The sequence below is a fragment of the Aphelocoma coerulescens genome, chromosome 3 (genome assembly GCF_041296385.1).
Source record: "Aphelocoma coerulescens isolate FSJ_1873_10779 chromosome 3, UR_Acoe_1.0, whole genome shotgun sequence".
Lineage (NCBI taxonomy): Eukaryota > Metazoa > Chordata > Aves > Passeriformes > Corvidae > Aphelocoma > Aphelocoma coerulescens.
This window is the reverse complement of record NC_091016.1, coordinates 8,759,621-8,777,365: the sequence shown is the minus strand read 5'-3', so window position 1 is coordinate 8,777,365 and position 17,745 is coordinate 8,759,621. Positions and strand designations below refer to the sequence as shown.

General features: G+C 38.1%; 1 protein-coding gene across 5 annotated transcripts in view; it reads right to left on the bottom strand.

Moving 5' to 3' along the window:
• Positions 1 to 17,745, bottom strand: part of MACROD2 (mono-ADP ribosylhydrolase 2) — an 893,560-nt gene that overhangs the window by 156,883 nt on the left and 718,932 nt on the right. The gene's annotated exons all lie outside the window — the stretch shown is intronic.

Here is a 17,745-nt window from a genome sequence, read left to right as displayed (position 1 = left end):
ATGTTCAGTGCAATTTATGGCATTTTTTTGTTTGTTTGTTCTATTTTTGATTGGTGTTTGTTTTGTTGGGTTTTGTTTGTTTGTTTGTTTTAACGTTACTACTTCAAATTAAATTTATCTCTAATTTAATCTGTAGAAAGTGGAGACAAACCATTAAACCAGCATGCTTTCAAATAAATCCTAATTATGTACAAATGCAAATGCATCAACAGGGCTTGGACATGCAATTAGATAGCTAATTATTATTAAAAAAGAGACTATTCCAGATTGTAATACACACTGTCAGGTCCTACATTCACAAAATACAGTACCATCTTAAGTGGCAAGAGGAGGAGCTTCTGCTATTTTTCTTGGGAGAAAAGTGATGGATGGAGTCACCAGGTGGATTGATAAGAGCCTGCCACAGTAGGAGGTGTTGATGTGTCATCTCCTGCTTTCCTGGCAGGAGCTTACAAGAGAAATGGCAGGACTGTGAGGTTGGTTAGAAACATTCCTAAATTGTGGCTTTCTCCTGGGTGCTGACAGGTACACCTGGGCTCCCATGGGAGCAACAGAGAGATCATAAGAACTGGGCAAGAAGCGTATTTACCTATTCCACCATTTCAGTATTCTCTTACCTGAGGGATTTTGAACGAGGATTTCCACTAAAATGAATGTATTTTTACAGTTCTGCTTGTCTGCAAAGAAACTTCTTCTTGAAATCTTGCCTGTATAAGTTTTATTCAGGTCTGTCCATAATCCTTTGAAAACCTGGTGTCTCTTACAAACACATAGTCTGACGCAGAGGCATCACTCCAACAACCACCCACCAGGAGCAAAGCTGGGAGAAAGGGAATCCAAAGTGCTCCAGAAAAAATTTCCATCCCTAGGCTGCTAAAGGAGTCTAGAACTCACACAAAGAAAATAAAGAAGAAACCTCCTCTGCACAAGCCACCAATCAGTAGAATATAATCAGACCAAGATCATGATAAAAACAGATTTGCCCAAGAAAAGATCTGGAAGAAGCAGCAACTTGCTAATGATACACCTCATGAGCTTCTCCCTTGCTGATGTGAAGGAGATCTTAATCCTCCTAGAAAAAATCACCAGAGTTTAATAAAAAGCCGTGTTTATATATTTTTAAAGCATTTTCCTGTTGATAATGTCTCCACATTTCCAGATGTTTTGGAGACTTTATATATCATGGCTCTGGTAGCAATTAAGAGAATGCAACATGAATCCACCTGACATAAGTAATCTTTTTGTACCATGATTTTGCCATGTAATATTTCCAACTGCATTCTTTCTGAAATGCTATTACTGCTTACAGAAATGCAAAACAATTCTGTCATTTACCTTTTTTCCCACTGTACCAAACACACAAAAAGAATAAAATGACTGAAAGTATTTTACAGCATTCCTAATTCCCTTTGCCTACAAGGAGCAAAAACAGTTTTCCAGAACAGCCCATGAATCAAGCATCATATGAAATGCAGATGGCAGCACCGCTCAGCATGCATTCATCTACACCAGCCAACTTCCCCACTGGACCACTCCATTCAATGGTGTGAGATTGATTCAACTGAAGAATTCAGCTCATTCCTAGAGTTACACATTACAAATGGCAATAACAGCAAAAAGCATGAGCAGAGATGGGGGTAGGAGAAGACAGGAGCCAGATGAGCCTTGGTTTAAGAGTAAATTTAGCCTAGTAATCTTGGGCAGCTGTGGCACAATAGGATTTGTCATAAGTACTTTTAGATCCCATATGACCAGTGTGAGTGCACTCGGGAGAGAATGGCTAACACTGTCACATGCCCTAGGTGGCACTCCATGTACCTAACTCTGCTTCTGCCCTTTGGGATTTTTTTAAAAAGCACTCTCTAGAATTTCTCTGCATATATAAACCCCTCACAACTCACTTGCCATTTTAAAGGCTGTGCTTTGAAGCAGCTACTCAAAATAAATAATATCCTACTATGTGAGGAGCCCTATTGTAAGCAGGGACACAACACCTAAGGTGAAATTGACCACAGGGATTAAAGGACTGCAGCACTTTCTTTTTAATCCAGGTATACAGTACCACAGTTACTCTAACTACAGTCTGAGATAATTTTCCTCTCAAAAGCTCCTTCTGTTTCCCCTTTTTTCTCACTCAAATACTTCCACATTATTTCTGTTTTCACAAAGCTTACTCAGCTATAAAACTAACCTCTGTTCTTATTCCAATATTCTGGGGACTCGTATGATTTTTTGTTTTTCAACAAAGGAACAAAGTCAAGCCATACCAATTGCAGACACCAGAAACATAGAGTAGGAAAATGCTTATAGTCAGGAGCCACAAGGAAAAAAGCCCTCAAGTTGCTTAAGCACTATACAGACTGGATATATACATTGTATATCTACTGTTCTATTCCTGCTGATATCTTTGATTGTTTAGGCAACAGTCTATGTCAAAATCTATTTCAATAATACTCTAACTGGCACAGCAGCCTTTTCTCATTTATTAGATTCAATCACTATTTGCTGATGGAAGGCAGAAATCACAGCTAAAAGATGCCATTTACAATACATTTCTCCCCTGACTCTAATGTTTTTATCGCTTACAATCTTTTGGACAGGATTCCATATCTTGCTCAATGTATCATGAAAAGGGAAAACAAACGTGAGGCAGCAGCAACAGCTTTGTCACATCTTTACTGAACTCATCAATCAATATTTGTACTGTTAGTGAACCAAAAAGTAGGCTGCACAGCAAAACCCCCAGAACAGTGCCTGCAGCCTTGGGCCTTTTCTCCCTCCAACACAAATAATTTCCCTGTATTTCGTATTGCTAGAAGTCACATCCATTATTCAATTATTCAAAATACTTTGACATAATTCATATTTTATGAGCCCAGAGTAAACCCAGGTTAATTGGTTTGTGTCAGATTATAAATCTAATCTGGGTACTCAAAGTACTCAGGTCAGATTAGCAGTATTTCATTCTTTTCTCATAAAAATTCATTACATTGAAAAGTTCTCATCATGTACAGTTGAAAAGTATGGGAAAACTGTCATTAAATGAATTGTGTTGGTTTTTGGTAGCGGGGGGCCACAGAGGTGGCGTCTGTGAGAAGCTGCTGGAAGCTTCCCACTGTGTCCAGCAGAGCCAATCCCTGATGTCTCTGAAGATGGACATGCTGCTGGCCAAGGCTGGGCCAATGGGAGAGGTTGGTAACACCTCTGTGCTAGCATATTTAAGAAGAAAATCAAAACAAAGGGCACACGGTTTTTTTCTATTCAGAGAAGAGGAGGAGGTGAGAACATGTGAGGAAAACAACATGGAGACACCAAGGTCAGTGGAGAAGGAGGGGCAGGAGGTGCTCCAGGCACTGGAGCTGAGATTCCTCTGCAGGCCATGGTGGTGACCATGGTGAAGCAGCTGTGCCCCTGCAGCCCATGGGGATCCATGGGGGATGCAGAGATCCACCCGCAGCTGGTGGGGATCCAGGGGGGATGCAGAGATCCATCCACAGCCTGTGGGGATCCACGGGGGATGCAGAGATCCACCTGCAGCCCGTGGGGATCCACGGAGGATGCAGAGATCCACCTGCAGCCCGTGGGGTTCCACGGAGGATGAAGAGATCCCCCTGCAGCCCGTGGGGGAGGTGTTCACACTGGAGTGGATGGATGCCTGGAGGAGGCTGTGTTCCAGTGGAAGACCTGATGGAGAAAGAGGGCCCTTGCTCCCAGGCTGGAGCAGCCTGTCCTCGGAGGACTGCACCCTGTGGAAGAGTGACCCATGGCACAGCAGTTTTGGGAGGGCTGTGTGCCCGTGGGAGGGACTCACGTTGCAGCAGGTGCGGTGTGACTGCTGCTCGTGAGAGTGGGCCCACGCCGGGGAAGTTCACAGAGAACTGTCTCCTGTGGGAGGGACCCCAGGTCTCAGAGGGGAAGGACTCCTCTCCCTGACCAGCAGAAGAAAACCTCAGGTGATGAACTGACCAAACCCCCACGTGCTGTCTCCCTGCGCTGTTGGTGGGAAGGAGGGAAGGGCTGGAGGGAAAAAGGTGTTTTTAAGGGCTTATTTTACTTCTCATTATTCTTCTCTGTCTCTGTTAGTAATAAATTCACTTCACAACTTAAGTTGAGCCTGTTTTGCCCTTGAAGTGTTTCTCTCCCAGTCCTTATCTCAACTCATGAACCCCTTGTTAATTTTTTTTTCTCTCCTCTGCCCAGCTGTGGTGGGGGGAGGGTGAGCGAGTGACTCTCCTGGGTGCCTGGCGTTGGGCCAGTGTCAAACCCTGACATGAATGAAAACACTTTCAAATAATAAGACCCATCCAATCTTTGTTGCATAAGGAAAGAAATGTATATAATCAAAAGTAATGGGTTTCACGTATCTCTTTTCCTACAAAACAAAAAAAAAACAATCTAAAAATATCTGGGAAACACTCATTTCTAACAGAAAACATTAATTTTCAGAGTTCTTTGGGGTTATATATATTTCTGGCTGGGTAAGTAGATTATCTGAACTAATTTTCTTTCCCTGCACATTTAGTACACTGAATTGAGGAGGAAGGAGATGTGGTAGGTTTTTGCAGTAAGAAACATTCGCTTGAGGAATTCCCTCTGATGTGTTTATCTGATGTGTTATTGACAACATTAACTAATGAGTGTTCATTATATCAAGTGAACATCTTTACAGCTTGCTCCCCGGTCTGCCAAAAAGAGCAGCAACAAAGCCACTAGGAAGCATCTGAAAATCCTGCAAGGATACCTTTTCTGGGAAGCCCCAAATAATCTTGTCTTCCCGGATGGTCTCCTCATTTCACATGGGGAAAGGCCCTGATTCTAAGAGGTGTTGAACATTATATCAGTCAATAAAATTTCATCTGTAGGCTCAAAACTGAGAACTCGTTTTGCAAAACTATTAAAACTCTGTAATATTCAGTCTGCAAAGATTGCTTTTCTTGTTACCATGTTATATCTTCAATTTCCATGACAAAAATGCAAACAGTACATAAAGGGTGCAATGGATTTAGGTAATATCTTCCAAGGATGCTACCTGGCAGTAAAATGCAGAGCTGGATACTGCCTATTTGTTGAGTGTGCACAGTGGCTGTGGTTTGTTTCCTTCAACCTCCCCTTTCCAACTTCATCTCAGCTCTGCTTTGCCCTTTTTGCAGCTGATTTCTTGCTTACCTATTACATTGCCTGTGCCCTCTGCACTAAGGTTGTAGAAGCCAGAAAAGAGATGTTTTAAAAAAATTGTCTTCAACTTTTTCTTGCAAGGATGAGAACTCCCTATTCACTCTACATAAAGACTGTGAGTGCTTAGCCTGTCTTTGAGGAACTAGAAAGACTTCGAAATTTCACAAGAAAATATCAGATGCTCATTACTGCTGTGAACTTTATTCAAGCTCACATTTAGATAAGCAATTAAACTAGAAATAACAATTATTGTCATCAACTTTTCTACTCACTGAAGGCAAAACTCATTGAATCACTGATGATCCTCAGTATCCTCATCTCTTAACCTGACTTTCAATGACTAAACTTATTTGTTCATATTATCAGAAGTCTCAGGGAACATTATTTATTACTGTTTCATCAACTGTACCTGACTTTCTATCATCTTAATAGACAGGTAAACCAAATAATAAGTTCGCCTCAAAGGCTGATGGTCATGAAGGAACAAACATTCCAAACAGAATCTTCCATCATCACTTATGTTTTTAATTGGCATAAATGAAAACAAGACCAAATGCTTGAGATAGAGCCACTCTTTCAGAAAGGAAACAGAAGAAGGATCTTGTCATCCTTACATTTTGGTGATGCCAGATGAAGGTGGATAAGCACCCAGTAATAGCCAACTACACACCCTGTGCTTGCTATAAGTAAATAATTGGCCTGCAGACATGACATGCCAAAATCAGTAGGTGCACCTGTAGGGATTCTCTAATTTACCCTGCTGCAAGCCTGAGAGTACAGGGCAACTGGTTATCCACAAAGGGTATGATTACTCAATATGGAAAGGAATTTAACGCCCTTGCAATGCCCCCTCTTTGATAACCACTTGCTGTGTGTGATCAACAGTATGAGGCTGCCTACCACACTGTGGAGTTAATAAACAGTTTCTCTAGGAAATCTGTTCCAAAATACCAAGTGACTACACACTTCTACGCATACAGATGACCTCTACCTAACAGTAAATTCTCAGGTGGTATCTGAAAATGACAGACCTATCTGTAAAATCATTCTTTCATCAATTTAAATGTATGACAGCGTCCAGCAGACTTAACTTTTAAGTAGAGATTTAGTAACTTTCCTTATTTTCAGCAGTCTGAAATTTGAAGGTGAACACAGATTAATTATCTCTTTTCTTAAGCCATTGCCATTTTTAAGATAGAGCTTGAGCTATCTAATAGAGAATATGCTATAAAGTAAGGATTAAACAAACTCAGAATTGAGTAGATGCTTTATTTGAGATCAAAAGATAGGCAGGTGTCAAAATTCATCTTTGATAACACACCATCCACCAGCTTTGATTCTCCTCCTAAAGTTTACATTTTTCTTTCCAGTGCTACAGGGATGACATTTCACACAACACATCATGCTACACTTTATATTCTCCTATAAAGGTGATTTTCGTTCTTGTTTCTAAGCTTGTATCCAAGCTTAACAAGATTCGCATTTTTGATAAAGTAAATAATATAAAAATATATCTAGCAAAAATGCATTATTTCCTATTTTAGACTCCCCAGTGATTGCTAGCAAAACTCTCTGTCTACCCCATTAAGAAGCACTATCCTTCTGTATACAAACTTTCCTCCTAATGGCTTGTTCTTTCTTTACCTCATTAGCATGGTGGAATGAGTTTGGGTAAATGAATGGTACCTATATTGTCAGTAAAGCTGAAATGCTGTTACATACATACTTCTCTAGGGAGATTCAAGTCATTTAAATCAATTCACCGCACATTTTTTATTATATAGGAAGGGGAAGAAAACTGGTACATCTGGTGTGAGCTGACCTTCCGTCGGGACACAAAACTATTGATCCCATTTTGTCCAGCATCTGCTAGATGTCATGGTTAATGCAATTAAATATGTGGTATGCTGTAATTCTCATTTGTCATGCTTTCCTGCAGGTAGAAAGAACCTTTCCAAATTTTAATATTTTATCCTTATAATATGTGAGCCCACTGTCAAGTAACAACAGCTGGACCTTACTAATCATGAGGAAAGTTCACATTACATTCCCTTCTGAACTCAGACCTGTGATGTTTCTCTAATGAACAGGTTACAAATTCCTCTCTTCTTCATCATCTGATTTCTTTATTGTGTATAGGGTACCACCTACTACATATATAACATCACAACAGAGCAATTTAAATAAACAAAGCACTTTAACACAGAGAAATGGATGTTATTAGTATGTTGGAAGAATACCTGCATTCACTAATATTTCATATGATGCCTTTCTGGATTTAAAATAGACTTGGTATCACAGATCCAAATGATTTTAAATGCAAACTTTGCTTCACTAACCAATTCTATGATGTGTGCATTATACAGATAACAGCTGGTCTTTTATCTGTGTTCCAAACAGAGATCATGCACCAGATAACTTCTTCATTCTTAGCCAACAATATCACACAGAGCTTTCTGTCTTTTTTACACAGATGAAAGATTGAGACCCGTGCTATATATCCATGGCATTCAGAGACTCCATTCATTCATGTATCTCACTCACTTCTTAATATTTGGCAGCCATACAGTCCTGAATGGACCGAAAATCAACCTATACCCTTCCTGTACCAGTCACTTCATCACAAATTAATAAGATTTTTTTTTTTTTTTTGGGGGGGTGCAATTTTGAAGTAATTCACATAACAGTAGAAGATCAAGTCAGTAGGAGCAAGCTTTAGGAGAATCAGAGTCTGGTCAGTGTTTGAAAGAGTTGTTAGTCATTGTTAAGAACTAGAGCTCAAAAAAAAGTTTCAAATAAAAAAAAATAAGGTTTTTTTACTGTGTAACACACGTATCACTTGCATGAGGGTTTTAACAATATCTTCATTGAATTCTGACTGCAGCAATTACAAAGTAGTTACTTTTACAGGTGACTTGCTTAAGATTTTGACTAAAAACATGCCATACAACTCCTCCTGCAAGTCCTCAGCCTCAGAAACTTCTTTACAGAAAGTCTATTCTTTGGTACCACCATGCACCACAGTGTTACAACCCAAAAACCAAACTCCACACCACTAAACCAAAGCAACCCCCCTCTGAAATTTCATCAGTAGCCTCAATCTGCATTTCTATGAGCACTGGAATAAAGGTGGAAAAGCCTGGCCATATAGACGGCATAAGAAATCTTCAGAAACACACTGACTTGCTCTAGGGAAACACCATAAGTCTTTTGAAGCAGGAGCTGTTCTTCACAACAGCTTTGCTCAACTTCAGGATGAACTTTCAGAGAGATTTACCTATGGAGAAAAATTTATAGATTTACCCATAGAGAAAAAAGCCAGACTTCAACGTAAAAATTGCAATTCCCAGACATGCTGGATTTTAAGATGCACCTTTCCTTCATATTTTAATGGCACCTCAGACAGATTTAATAAATCTCAGACAGACTGCTGAATGACTGCACGTGAAGTACAGCACGACACAGTAGGAATAAAGCTCTGACACTGAGCGATCTGTAATGGAAAATTTCTCAGACTTTGCAGGTTTTTACTAAATCTTCAGCCTAAATTCCTTTGTTCATTAGAGCTACAGGGAAATTAATATGGCCTTACAGCCCTGGAGCCAACTGAATTGGGTACTACAATCTGTGCTGGCTAGTTGAATGGTTTTCGGTAGATCGCTTTTTTTCCCATCCCTTGCAGATCCTCAGACCACTATGGGAACCTGAGCAGGAAGACTACTTCTGCCAATTCGAACTGCATAAAGCCATTGCATTTCTTTTGGTGGACATGCAAATCAGAATTCATCATAATTAGGAAGAAATTCTTCAGTATGAGGGTGGTGAGACACTGGCACTGGTTGCCCAGAGAAGCTATGGATGCCTCATCCCTGGAAGTTTTCAAGGCCAGGTTGGATGGGGCACCTGGTCTAGTGGAAGGTGTCCTACATATGGCAGAGGGATTGGAACCAACTGAGCTTTAAGGTGCCTTCCAACCCAAACCATTCTATGATTCTATTTGAGAAAATTTCTCCATCAACGGAATTAAGACTTATCCCATTTTCCATTATTTTTAGGACAAAGACAAAAAAGAAGTTGGGTGAAATTACTCCTTTTGGAGAAGGGTTGAAAATAAATACTTCTGGTGCAGGGGCAGCTGATTTTATCCATCCAGTCAGACCAATGCAATGACCATATGTGCTAGAATTAATTTTCTCATATGAAGTGCCATCCTTCCATCCTCTCTCCTTTTGCAGCAAAAATGTTTGAGAATTTGGCACACTTGGAGCACACATTGGAGCAACTTCTTGCTAGTCACACAGGTTCTGAAATGCAAATTGAACATGATGAAGGAGTAGCCCCTAATCCAAGAAAGCCCTTAAATGTGTGCTTTACTCCACAGTAGCAATCTGAGTAGTTCAGTTTCAGTGAGCTAACACTTCACTATTAAACCACATCTATTTCAGAGTATGCAAAAATACTGAAAGTGCCTTCGTGAATCTGTATTTCGCTTTGCAAGGGGTTGGGGAATTTTTTCCTTTGCTGATTTCACAGCTCAGAAGAAGAAGGAAAACCTCTTGACTGAAGATGATGGCCGGCAACTTTGCATGTAAAAAAACACAACATGCTCTTTGCTGCTCAAAATGAGTTTTCAAAAAAAGTAAAAAGACTGGAAAAACATGCTTTGGTATGAAACATTAAGGTTTTATTCTCAATGACCAAGTTGAGTTTTTGACAGGAGAGGGAAAGGGTAGATTTTTGAAAAACAAGTAAAAACTCCTCAGGACAGCTGACGTTCTGTTTAAGTAGAAAAACAGGCTTGACTGTAATCTCTGGGGATCTCGATCAAAGCAGGTCACCTGCCTTTGCCAAACAGACCATCTGATCTCCATTTTATATCAACAACAGATGAACTGGTGAACTAGCCACAAGTCTGACATAAAAAAGGCACAAAGCTGTCAGCCTACAAGAAACTTACCTTGAGGCTACAAGAATATAATCTTTGAATGTTTTCTGGCATTACTTGATCTGTCTCACCCAATTAATACTAATACACTACCCAGCTAATACAAGGACTTCAAGGATTTGTTGCCCGTCATCATGATGGTGATGAAGCATTCAGCACAAGATAAGAGTTGTAAGGTGGTTTTGTTCTGGTTTTAAAAATATATTCAGTGAAGTGAAATTCCAGTATTATGTTGCAATACACTTTTAGTAGGTGGAGGTTTATTAATTCTTCTCCAGCATCCTGTGGCTCAAAGCTTCTTAAAATCTTAAAAACTCACCTGCCATTCAACATCTTTTTTAGGAAACTCAGTTTCAGATACACACACAGATATACACACACACATATAAACAAAAGAATATACCTATAATTATGTATTCAGTATGTATTCAAATGGTTTGTAATTGCCAATATTTCTATGAGCACTAATGCAAGCAAGACATTCTAAACAGATTCTTTCTAGAAAGAAAGATATTTTTTTCTTCTGTGTGACATAATGTGAGATTTTCAAACTTCTTCAGAAATGTGCATGCTACATTGGCATAAAGGCTCATTTACATTGATGAAAACCAGGATAGGGAAATTTAAGCAGAGCCTTCATACACTTCTAGAGCTAAATAGCTCCTCTAAAGCTTTTATCTAGACTGAACTCCAACTGGGAGTGTCAACATACCTTGATCTCTTTGTACTTTGATACCTTGTACTCTATTCCCCCTCTATAAAATGACTATTAGTCTATGCCAAAAATGAGCTCTGCAATATATTAGTGTCATGTTCTTCAATCACATGAACCACAAATTCCTAAGTACTACTGCAAATAAGCTCACTTGAGTCCAATGTAAAAAAGGTTTGAGCTTTAATTCAGTATTGTATTTAAACATCTCTCTTTAAAACACAAAATCTATTTCCTTTGCAGAATCTGAACAAAAATAATCTCCTGAACTAGCTGCAATCTCAGCATAGTAATTACTGTATCTTTTAATATGCTGATTTTAAAAAGCACACTTACTGAGAAAGGAAATATGTCATTCCCTGCATTTGGCAGAACCATGAACTAAAAAATAGTGATAAGAAGTCTACAAATGCATTTTAGGGCTGGAAAGCAACATATTCCAGAGAAGTTTATCTGTCATAAATGCTCTCAGCTGCCAGTTAACCTTTGATTTTAACAGGCAGCCAATGCCTGACATTTAATTAGTAACCCAATTAAATATTTTGCTGTTCTCAGCTTATTTTATCATTTAGAAGCAACAAAACCAAATCAAGACAGACTTCCATGAGGAAAAATTTACAAGTGTCTTTATTAGCTGTTAGAACAATCATTCTGGCAGTGTAATGAGATAAAGAACTTGGACCATTTCCTTAATATTGAGATGTTTGCCTTAGATCCTTAAAACTATTCCCAGGGATTTTTTCAGTAGTTTTATGGGAATTACACAATTGTGAAAAAGAGAAGTATCAACGTTTTATGTACTGGGTGTAATACTACTACAATATTAACACATGGTTCTCCTGCCAAAGTACAATAGAAAGATGTACATGGGGACAATGGGCTGTAGTGAATGGATAGTGAGAACCTAAGCAATGATCTGTAGAATTTTGTGTCCTCTCTGCAGTTAAATTTTACCCACCCTACAATGATTTCACCATTAGCTACTTCTATGTTATGAAGTTGTTAAGGCACCTGCTCAGGGTGGTTTCATTATGTTTATTTTACAGTTAACCAGTGATCCTGCATATCTGAAAAATTATTAAGCTATTTTCCCTCTTCCCAGACCAGAAGAGGATGGTTTTTTTGTCCAGCTGTTTTTTTTTTTAGATAACTTTTCCACGGTGCTTTGTTTCTGGAAAGATGGTCCCACAGAAAAAAAGGTTTCTGGAAGTTAGAACTTTTATGGAGAAGTCATTAAGAAGGTGCCGATGCAATCCCTAGCTCTCTGCCTGCCACCTGCTGGCCGACTGCTCTTCGGACAGTCTTGAGAATCACCCCATGCAAATGAGCAAAATGAAGCCTAATTCCATTAAATCTCTCCAGTTGTTACTGTTTTTACTATGCTTGTATGTCATCCTTTATATGGATCTCATCACGGTTGCCCAAAAATTTAGCGAACATCAGAGACCTCCAGGAATTGCAACCCTTCTGCATTTTGAGGCTAAAGGGGGCAAACTTAAGTTCCCCAAGTCAAAATTCAGCAGACCACATCACCCAGTTTTACTCTTAGTGTGCATCAAGTACGTTCATATGACAGTTAAAGCAGAGTAGGTAATGTCCTGTGATAAATCCCACCTTGAGTTACTGCACACAACCATCCTGTGCTGACCAGCCTGATTACGGGCAACTAAAATCAATAATCCTGCCTTGCTAGCACAGATCTGGAATCTCAGACTGATGTGTATCTTAAGCAGGAAGGAAATCCAGGCAGGAAAACTTTGTACCCAACATTACTAGATTCAGGTTTTATTTATGCCATATTTAGAAATGAAAAAGAATTTTCGATTTTTTTAAATAGCTGATTATGGAATTGTTGAGGCAACAGTCAGAAATATCATCAGTAAAAGTCTCTGCTAAGGATGTCTTATTAGAAGATCTGTTTATAGAGTTTTGAAAATTATTTATTGTTCTTTAAATTAATTTGAAAGTGACTAGCACCACATAATTTTCTATTTGTGCTAATTACAACTAAAGAGCAATATTAGAATGAGGGGGTTATAAATAAAGCTTGTTGAGCAGTATATTGACATTATTTTATCAAGCTTAAGTTGTGCCAAGTTAATAATGGAACTTGGAGTATATGTATAAAGAAATAGGTTTGGTTAACCTTTGTTATGCTAATAGCTGAAGACCATTTCATTAAAAAGTACTGTGCTACATCAGTATTTATATCATTCTTTTGCTGGTGGTCAAGGAGTTAACAAACATCTGGAATGTGCCTTTTAAAGGATCATGAACACATTCAAACTACTTTTATCTTGGAAGTGATTTGATGTATCTGATCTACTGTGGTATAAAACTGGAGGGGTTGTCACATACAGTAACCAAGCAGTTTGAAGGGAAAAACATTTCCAGCTGTACCATACAAGTTTCCAAATAACTCAGAATACATTTAGTAAATGATCTTTTCACAAAAAAGGGGCTAAGCTGTATCACAGAATTGAAGGAGAGCCAATGAATATACACTCAAACTAGGATTTAAAATTTATTATTGAGTATTTGACAACTGGATTTTCTGAATTACGAGCTCTGTCCTCCAATTACTGAACTAACTCCTTTTCCTTTTTGTATCTCGAGCAGTAATAAAGTTTTGAGTTTGAGTGGAAGAGTTTTGTTTGATTCGTTTTTCTGTTGCCAACATCAACTACACTTACTATGCTTTGGGCAGATTCCAACAGGCAACTGGCTAGATGATGGTGAATTCACCTACACAAGGTAACAAAATCTGAGAAAAGCACAAGGGGTCCAGCACTGAAATGAGTTGAATGGTGCAGAAATACATCAGTAGATTCACAGCACTGCAGCACTTCAATCATAGTCCAGTGAAGTTCTGGCTATGAGATTTGTGGGTTAAACACTGCAGTCTTTGACAAAATGTCAGTGAATTTTGACTTCATATTGCTGGTCCATGCACACGCCCCCTTTGCCTACCAGGCATATTTACAATCTACAATTGAGTTGCAAAACAGTAAATGACTTTCTTCTCATCATTTAGTTTCTCACATTTGCACGGTGACACACATCTGCTTGTCCCAGTCCTGCCCCTTGCTCCAGTGCTGTTGTCCAAACTTTCCTCCCTTTCTCAGATACTTCCTGCAGACCAACAGAGCTCAATTATAACTCCTACTCTCAGAAGAAAAATATCTTCAATTCAAAACTAAAATATCTATTACATGAGTTAAATAAATCCTCCTTAGCTATCATTACCTATTAAGCCTTGAGTTACATTATTCCAAACTTCTATTTCCAGAAACTGGAAAATATACCCACTGATTTTGTAGAAGTTTACTCCATCTTCCTCCTGCTTACTTAGGACTTCATCTTACCCTTTCTTTTTCCTTTAAGGAGGGAGTGAAAGAGGGGAGGCAATCTGTCAGCCCCTCCATGCTGGGAAATCATCTGCCACATGTGTTTTTGTTTTCTGAAGCTTTGCTCTGTTAACCAGGCACTGAGTGAACTATGAAACCCCAGGGTAGCAGCTGCCATATCTAGAGAACATCCTTCTCTGGCAGACAGTACAACAAGCATCCAAGTCCACTGGAGTAATGAAAAAACTCTTGAGCAGGTTTTGGCCCATGTCGTCTAATAATTAAAGTCACAGTACACTTTACCATTTGCCCTCTGTGATTATTAAGAAAGAAGCAGTACATGCACTGGTTCACAAGGTGAAAAGATGCACAGGGAGGAAATACTAACTCCATCTTATCTGCTGTAAAACCAGCATTTTTTACCCTTAATTCCTCACTAAAGGTGAGGAATATTCTTTTAAACAGAAGCTCACTGTACTCTGTACACACAGAATTGACATGTGTTTCCAACACAATCAAGGCTGGCAGAGCAAAGAGGTCTCTGTCCTCACCAGTCTGCCAACATCAAAAAGAACCTTCCATGTTTTAATTTTAAATGAAAACTTTGAACAGTCCACAAGCTTATTCCAAAACTCTTCTAAAGAACAACAAAATTTATCTTTCAAAGTTTATTTGTTTTCAAAACACTCCATAATAACAAAAATTAACTTAAATCTATGCATGAAATTAAATTTCCCTGACAAAGGAAATAAAAATAAATAGTTAATTTTTCAAAGGGCTCCAATTTCTAGCTGGCCTGATTCCTAACTGGTGCTTGTACCACAGATGCATTTTGCTATCTAAATTTGGGCACAAAAAGATCTCCGATTCGTCCCAGGAACCAGCTGACTCATGGGGCCCCTGGTGCTCCATTGTTTGACTTTGTTTTACAGCCTTGAGAAACATTTCTCAGTGGTCAGATTTCTCCCTTTTCTTCTTAATTATCACAGAGATACCAAAGCTAAGTCAAGGTCCTTAGTGTTAAGGATACTTGAAGTTATAATGTTCCACGATAACAAAATATTTTTTGAGAAATTAGCAATGCTGTCACAAACAGACATCTTTAACTACATTTGGAACATCTTAGAGGTACTGAGGAAATTAAAATTAAATTGAGGCAGTATAAAATAAGGATAAAAAGAAAGTAAATTATTATCCAACAGTAAATGCAATGGACAAGAGATTTACCCAGTATATGCTTACACTGCAGTTCTTTAGGTCAATTTTCCACCTATATATTATTGACACCATTAACTTTAGGAACATGCAAGATAAAAATGAGGAAATTCAATACATATTTTAAAAACAACCCAAAAAACAAAAATGAAGGACTTGGATTAATTAAGCATTTTCTAAGCACCTGCTTTTAAGGGATTGACCAAAAATCATTTTAAGGCAGACAGTGCCAAGAAATACTAGTCTCTTTTGGGATATACTTGATAAAAAACTTGTCAGATGTCACAATAAATAAGATACCTTATAAAAATATGTTACACACTAGTGTTTACAAATGTAATCTTTTATTGCCTCTTTGGAAAGAGACTTGACAGAGGTACCATTACACCATAATGCAGAAACCAGAATAAACTCGGTCTTCAGATCCAGCTGAAACAAAAACACTGGCAAAAATATCCTTAAAAACAAAAAGCAATGTGCAAGTCCACCCACAAGAAAAAATACTCAAATGTCTTATTGTCATTGAGAGGAACAGCAAGTCTGCCTACATAAAGTTAATGAAAGGATTGCTCAATTTATCCAAGCAGAAGTGCTTTTAAAACCTTGATAGAACGTGCAGATACTCATTAAACACTGCGAGCTGCTCACAGGCAAATGGGCATAACTTTCTCCCATGGGAACGTGCAGTAGATGATCAAAGACAAGCAATGAAGAATAAAACTGGCTAATATGACAGTCAAGGCTGGAAGGATTTGCTGAGATAAGAAATGGTTCTCAGTGTTCTGGCAAGGATATTGTTGTCAGACGTTCCGCAATTTCCATTTACAGAGAGTTTCATTGCTCTTTTTTATTTGCTCTTTTTTATTTCCAGAATTAGCATATCAGAAGATGAAGCCTGGAGCTTTATGGGTTTTTTTGCTTATTAACTACTCAAAAGCATGTGTTTCTATACCTTTTGATTAGAGTACAAAGGAAAAATGAAGAATAGAATTCTATCCATCTTTCAAATTTCTTGATTCCCTGAAAAATACTTACAGGCTATCTTAGCTGATGAAATGACATAAACCCTGCTCAGATCATCAGAGATGATCCAATGGTGAGCACCAAGTAAGTTTAATTTCACAACTAATATTACACAGTGGATTTCTGATAATTTTTTCAATGCAGCCATAAATTGTAGGAACAATTTCCTCAGAATTTCAAAACTTTGAAAAATTCCAAAAGCCTATACAAAGATAAATTCAGCATTAGATATGAACAGGATAAATAAAAACAGATTGATCACATTTAAAAACCTTGAGTGCCTTCATGGAAATGACACAGACATGGTTATTTTCATTGTACAAAGAAAATAATCTGTAACAGTCTGAGGCTTCTTAAGAAAAGCAATTTCATCAAAATCAAAAATGTTTATGTACCAAGAAACAAAGAATAAGAAGACTGAATAAGAACTATGTCAGATAATTAAAAACTGTTTAAATACAGAACCAACTGCCTCATAACTATCAATCAAGAAAGATGGCTGTCTATATACAGGAAAAAAATTGGCACAAGAAAGAGGGAAAACAGCTTTCCATGAATAGACAGGCACATATACACAGTGAATGACTTCAACAGTGAAAAAAGAGATGTCCATTAAAAACATGAAGGAAAAATAAAGATTCGGTCTATGGATATGCATCACCTTGTGATGTAAATGTGTGAAGATCAGCATAGAAATACATTCCTTTTGCTACATACTGTATCAGTAAGGCACTTAACAGAGGTGGTCCTACTGCAAGTAGGAATAAAAGGGAAGAGGAGAAAGAAGAAATTGGCAATCATTGGAGACATGAGTAATAAAAAGGTGTTTTTTTAAAACTGTGTTAGGAACAAAACAAGTCACAGCAATTCCTCTTGTTGATTAGCAAACAAAAATGATTAGTTGTTAATAATGCTGTAAAAGGTAGAAGCAGTCAATAAATCTCTCTTCTGTGTCTGGAAAATAAGGCAGTAGATATAGTCATACCACTTAATGATGATAACATTTATCTTTCATTCAAAAAGTAACCAAAGCTCATGTTTAAATGAAGCTTCTGAAGTCAGACCTTTTTAAAGCAGCCGGCCTGCATAAGCTTCAGGGCAACACCTTCAAAGAGTAGTTTTCAAGGAGCAATTTTTACCTTCAACATCAATTTTGAATAACTCCTTGAACAGAAAAAAAATTCAAGAGGTTTGGAAAAAAGCAAATATGCTAATATAGCAAAAAGTAAGTAGGTAGAGACCTGTCACCTGAAATCAGTCCTGGGCAAAATTATGAAACACAACTGTTTTTTAAGCAATTACAGAAGGACTATATAAATCAAAAGTAT